The 6,739-nt window shown below is 46.7% G+C and overlaps 1 pseudogene; it reads right to left on the minus strand.

Annotated features, from left to right (window-relative positions):
- Positions 1 to 2,221: 2,221 nt before the first annotated feature.
- LOC136537531 (uncharacterized) lies at positions 2,222 to 5,302 on the minus strand (annotated as a pseudogene).
- Positions 5,303 to 6,739: the final 1,437 nt, after the last annotated feature.

Consider the following 6,739-nt stretch of genomic DNA (forward strand, 5'->3'; position numbering starts at 1 on the left):
CATACCGAAACTAACAACTCAGAATCTAGGCCCTTCATATCTCATATGTTCGGGAACAAGAGATGTTCTAACCTCCGACCTCGTAGTGGGGTGAGGTAGGTTTGCTCGACCCAACCGTAGTACCATGCGGGTTCCCACAAGGGGCCTACCCGTACTGGTGTGAGGCCAAGTGGATAGTGGTTTTTCTTCTCCCGCAAGTTAGGATTAATGTGGCGTAATCATCGAGACATAGCCACCCACACCCTTGTACTACATGCACAACTCGTGTGCGACTACATAGTGCACGACACCCGTCCTATAGAGATCCTAAGCAGAATAGGAAGATGAGACGAGCCTCTCTAGTTGCTATAGAGGGCATGTTCCACCAACTCAGGTGTGGGTACGACTGTCCGTAGCCGACTCTTCCCATGATCTCCATCACGACCATGGTGGGATGGCGACAGCAGCGAAGACCGCCCGCCACAACGCATGCCCGAAGGGTTCTCCTGAAGACTAGTTGATACGTAGGACCATCTCTTTCTCCCTTTTCTTTGTAACCCTGACCTCTCGGCTATACCCTGACTTCTAGCGATCGGCTATACCCTGACCTCTCGCTATATAAGGGCAACTCCAGTGTTTGGTTCCAACCGAACCTGACTGGATGGGCCTGGGAAAAACGATTTTGAGAATGGTTTAGTTCATATAGTGTGAGCATCGGCTGTTAAATATCTCTCTCCAGCTTTAACTCTCATCTTCTTCAATCAATGCGTCATATCTCAGCGGCCGGTACAATATTTTATTCCCTTTGTTCGAACCAGCTTTGAGCGTCGAACCAAACGATCTTTTGGCTTGGTTTGGTTGCTCCAATGTCAAATCGATTTTTACTCTCTTTTCTCTTTCCCCATGGTTCGGTTTGAAACTACACTGGAGCTGTTCTAAGGGACGTAGGGTAATATTGTACAAGATGACAATTTGGGAGTAGTAGCCTAGAAGGAATAGAAATAGATAAAATACTAATAACTCCAAATGGAACACAACAGATAGATACATTTTTAGAAAAAATTTGGTGCTAATTTAATGTTCTCGCTGAAAATAAATAAATTATTTAAAAAATAAACAAATTTTATTATTGTTATAAAATCACCTTTGAAACCAGCTAGTATCTATAATTTATTTGTTAAAGAATTTTTTTGGATCTGCGTGGCTAAAAACAAAATCCAGCTATAGGTCGATGGAAAAAATTGGTTTTGTTTCTTCTCATGAAGGATGAATCCAAAAAAAATGTACCAGTGTTCGAACACGGAAATAGACAAGGAACAAAGTTAGTTGGGATATGGCGATCCATGTATATTGGGATAATGATATCCATGATGCATGTTTGGTTGGATGGAATGGACGAGTCATTTTTCTGTTTGGGTGGAGGGACGAGAGTGAATGGGATGAGAATAGTTAACTAATTTTATTTAAAAATAACAACAACTAATTAGACACAGATAAATATGCACTAATACTAATTTTGTCATGATAATCACTAATTTAAAATAAATGTGATAATTAGCACCGTTAATAACCTAGTTAGCACACGAAAACATTCACTAATCAACGTATTAGCACTTATCAAAACTAATCCTACCATCATAATTACTAAGTAATAATATAACATACTAATAATCCTTAATTTACTTACTAATGACAAAGATTATAACACGTGGATAAACTGGTCTGCGAGATTTTTATAAACCAGAAAATCCAGCATCTTATAGTATATTCTCTATCGAGGGATTTTCTGATCCCAATGATCCACCCAGCCAAACACTGCATATCCATGGGTGGTCCTATCCCATCCATGAATGTACAAGCAACCAAACGCATACTAAGAAAACTTGTATGCACTAAGTTCTATTCACATGGGTCTCGGAGTTGAAGAGGGTCGATGTTTTATGGTCCCTAACTCCCTCTCATTTGTAACGGAAGGGATAAATCGGTATACTCGGAGCTTGTACTGACATTATGAAAGCAGGCTACCGGGACTAGGAATCTCTCTCAAAAAGGAACAAGTCAGTGAGTGTTAATACTGAATAATGTCTTCGGAAAATTGTGCAAGTCAGTGTTAGTACTTAGTAAGGACAATACACGGATCAACAAAACCGCTACACTTAACAAAAAAACAGTGCAACCACGCGATCGTGAAAAAAAAAACTCTACAAGTAGTCAAGTACTAGACTGCACACAGCACACACATTCAGCTCTGCACTGTACACTCAGTTTCAGCAAGCTGGACCTCTCCTGTTGCCGCTTCGTTTCCCTCTCCGTTCTCCTGGGACGCAGAGTCGGGGGCTGTCTTCTTCCCTCTCCTGACGCAGCTTGACAGCAGCACATGTATGGCGAAATAGGCGAGCACAGCGACAACGAGGGCGGAAACATACACAGAGGTCTTCCACGTCCTGCTGGACCCGGTGGCATAGGCGATCAGGAGGCCCAGCAGGTCCAGCACGATCGTCGCGTTCATGACCCCGAGCCAGAGCCACCACCATTTGTGCTCGTGCAGCGACTCTGGCAGTGGCAGCAGCAGGACGATGACGACGACGGACGCCACGAAGGAAGTGGAGTTGCTGTAGAAGAAGGCAAGGTACCGGGCCCTCCGGTAGTCGTGCATCACCGGGTCGCCCGCGGTGTGAGTGCCGTCGTTGGACTGCCACGCCCCGCCCGGCGGTGCCAGCCCGGCCTGGTAGGTCACGGTCGCCACAAGGATTCCAAGCAGCATCAGATACTTGCGCTTGGCATGTATCCTCTTTTCTTTACGGCGAACTTTGGCTCCTATGGCATTTTCCACCCCAGCAGCACCAGCACTGGCTTCTTCTTCTTCTTCCCCGGGTGCCTCTCTTACTGCTGCTCTGCTGCTGTTAGCAGTGCCCTCTGGTTTTCTCAGATGGTTCACAAGGAACACCGCAACCAGCAAGACCATAGTGGACAGGACCACTGCCGCCAACGCGAAGATATAGATGGATGTCTTCAGATGCTGCGTGCAGCCGGCGGCGTAGCCGCCCATGATTCCAATCAACCCGGCCGCCGTGCAGACAGACAGCGCATTGCTCCGAATGGCAGGACGGTACAGATTGGGGTTCACGAGGAGGATGATGAGCGCGATGGACAGCATGAAGCTCACCGAGTTGCAGTAGAAGAAAGCCGTGTAACGGCGAGGGTAGTTGTTGAGCAGGACCGGATCGCCGGCATGTCGCCCGGTATGGCTATCGTCCTGGACCAGAAAGCCACCAGGCGGTGTCAGCCCGGCTTGGTAGGTGATGGTCGCGGCCAAGATCGCGAAGAGGAGCAGCTTGCGCCTCTTCTCCACGAGCTTCTCCTCCACATCATTTTTCTCCTCAACGGAAGCTTCATCATTCCCTCTCACGCTCGCACTGCCGTCCTTGTGGTCCAGCGTCAACAAGACGACATGTATCACCACGTAGACCAGCACGACACCTGCCAGGGCCATGGCGTAGATGGACGTGCTCACGTCCCGGCAGCTGCCGGCGGCGTAGGCACCGATGAGGCCGAACAGGTCCAGCACCATGGCGGCCTCCAGCGCGTTGTGGTGGTGCAGGGTCTTCTTCCTAACCAGCACAATGGCAACCAAGGAGGCAACGAAGGCGACGGAGTTGCAGTAGTAGAACGCCTTGTACCGCCTGGGATTCGTGGTCAAGAGGATCAGATCGCCGGTCTTGTAGATGCTGCCGCTGCCGCCGTCGCTCTGCCAGAGGCCACCCGGGGCGGGTTCAGGCCTGCTTGGTAGGTGATGGCCGTTGCGAGAGTGGCGAGCAGCAGGACTAGAGAGCGAGCCTTCTCCAGTGCTTGATTCTGTTGCTTCTCATTCTCATCGCTGGTTAATTACAGAGAGAAACAGATCCATCAAAAAGTATAGAGAAACCAGAATCAAATTTCATAGTTCAATGCCCACTCTAATAATAATATGCTGAGCAAGTGAGCAGGAAGTAGGAAATGTGCTCTGTTTGTACCTGCCATTGCCATTGCCATTACTAGTTCGAGTTTGTTGCTGCTGCTCATCACTGATAAATGACAGTGAAAACCAACCCGTCAAAATCGCAGGGGAAATAGTTTTGAACTGCATACTGTAACATTGCTAGTTTTAACTTGGAGAGTAGGAACAGGAGACTATGCTCTTCCAGTCTGTACCTGGCATTGCCATTACTAGTTTGCAGACCTTGAGTTTGTTGCTGCTGCTCATTGCTGATAAATGACAGTGAAAGAAATACCAATAAAAATTTGCAAGTAAAATGTCATTGATTTGCATACTGCAATTCCAATAATTTGCAGAGTATATACAAAGATAAAGGACAGTATGTTCTTCCGTCCGTACCTGCCACTGTTGTCATTGCTGGTTTCCGGACCTTGAGTCTGTTGACTCTCATCACTGATAGATTGCAGAGAAAACGGTGATTAGTTCGCATACTGAGCTTAAAACGGCGATAGAGCGAAGAAATTGCACAAAATTGCAGGGGACGACGAAGAAGGATTTGCCCTGTCCAGGGCTGTGGCTGATTTGTTGCGAGAGAAAAATACTGTTCGTTGACTAAAAAAGTACGCCTTATAAGCCCAGTGAACAAGGCGTATATATGATCTGCCAGTACCTGCCAATGCCATTAGTTTGTTGCCCCTGACTCGAATTTGCTTGTTGAAAGAGCAAAACAAAGACCACTTGGATGAGAATGCACACGGCAACGACACCAACCAGAGCGCTGACATAGATGGTCGTGTCAATCTGCCGGCTGCTGCCGGCAGCATACGCCGCCAGGAGGCTGATGAGCGTGACGGCGATGAAGCCGTAGATCTCATAGGACCGCACCTTCTGGCTGAAGAAGAGCTTCTTCTCCAGGAGCATGACGAGGATGACCAGGGACGCGACGAACGCCGTGGTGTTGCAGACGAAGAACGCCTTGAGGCGCGCGTCGTGGGGCCCTCCCTTGAGGATGGCGTCGCCCGGGCGGTGGCCGTCCTCGGGGTGGTCCCAGAAGCCGCCCGGCGCGCTGAGCCCGGCGACGTACGTGACGCTCGCTGTGAACGTGGCCAGCAGCATGAGCACCTTGCGGAGCCGCTCCGGCGCGCTCTTCCCTCTCTTGTACTTGTCCTCCTCCGCCGACGACCTCGAGGCGAGGACCAAGTGGGCCACGAGGTATCCGACGACGCCGGCCGACAGCACCAGGGAGTAGACGGCCGTGAGCGTGTCCCGGAACGCCCCCGCCGCGTAGGTGCAGCGGGATCCGGCCGGTAGTCCGAATTGCTTTCTTTTTGTTCTTTCTTGGAACATTTGCCAACCTGGCCCTGAACTGAGGCAGGCAAGCAACGCTATTTTAGGGGTGTTTGATCCACATTGAATGTCTAGATGTCAATTAGGAGAACTAAACATAAAATAATTATAAAATTAATTGTATAAACCGTAACTAAATCATAGAGTAATTATTAAGTCTGATTAATCCATGATTAGCATATATGTTTACTGTAACATCACATTCGCTAATCATAGAGTAATTAGACTTAATAGATTCGTCTCGTGAATTAGCCTTCATTTATGTAATTAGTTTTATAATTAGTCTATATTTAATACTCAAAATTAGTATCAAACATCCGATGTGACTGGGACTAAACTTTAGTCACGTGGAACCAAACACCCCTCTATCACAACACGAATCTTTGTTTATCTGTCACAGTCATCCCAGATAGTAGCTTTAACTACTGCTTTAATTTGAATATATTTATAAAGGGTACGAAAGTGTTTTACAAGAAAAATCAATGCTCATGATATATGTTTTGAATCTAAATATATATTTGCAACATTATGTACACTTATGTTCCCCTTGAATGTTATAGTGAAAGTAAGCTCTGCTTCGATTGTAAAACTCCAAAGATGTGGGTTCCGCCGTTCCGCGCATCGGCCGGCTCACAATTTTCTATCATCTCGCAGCAATTTTGTCATGATGAACCAATCTCAATTCTCAACTCATTTGCTTTGTCGAAAAGTAAGGTGAAGTCATCTACACTAAAAGTACGTACGTCAAGCGGCAGCTGCCGGAGGATCGAACTCGGCAAGATTCCTAGCCTATTCTTGGGATTGTTCCACTTTGAGGAAATAAAGTTTTTGGAACTTTTAAGTTTATATTCTCTTCGGAATCTCAAAGCAGTGACAAGAACATGTGGCCATGGCTTATTGATTCTGCCTAATTTTAGTCGTCTAACTTCATGGCACATTATAAACTGCCACATGGTTATTCTTTCCTAAACTTCCTTTTTTTGGCCGTCGCAGCTAAACCTTGATTGAACACATAGTTTTTACGGCGGCGTGGCGAGGCGCGGCGACCCACCACCTTCACACCTTTACAACGTCTATGGCGCGCGGCGTGGCGACGCCATACACACATCGGCGTGGCGAATACATACATTATAGTCTAGGATATTAGGAAATTATATTGACAAATGGTAATGCAAATGTAGCTTAAAAGGTATAGTCTACAATATTAGCAAATCAAAATAGCAATGTAAATGTAGCACAAAAGACATAGAACTCTCTCATCTCTCAAACTTCCAAATCTCTCATCTCTCAAAAGTCGTCCAATGCATCTTGCATCTCTTGTGCAATAGTTGTTGTGGTTTTGACACATTTCTGAACATCTCCATAACCACCCACAAGATGCTTCTTGAGCCTTCTAATTCCTCCAGTTATTCTTCTATCACATAAGCAACACTGCAC

Source organism: Miscanthus floridulus, chromosome 2 (genome assembly GCF_019320115.1).
Source record: "Miscanthus floridulus cultivar M001 chromosome 2, ASM1932011v1, whole genome shotgun sequence".
Taxonomy (NCBI): Eukaryota; Viridiplantae; Streptophyta; class Magnoliopsida; order Poales; family Poaceae; genus Miscanthus; species Miscanthus floridulus.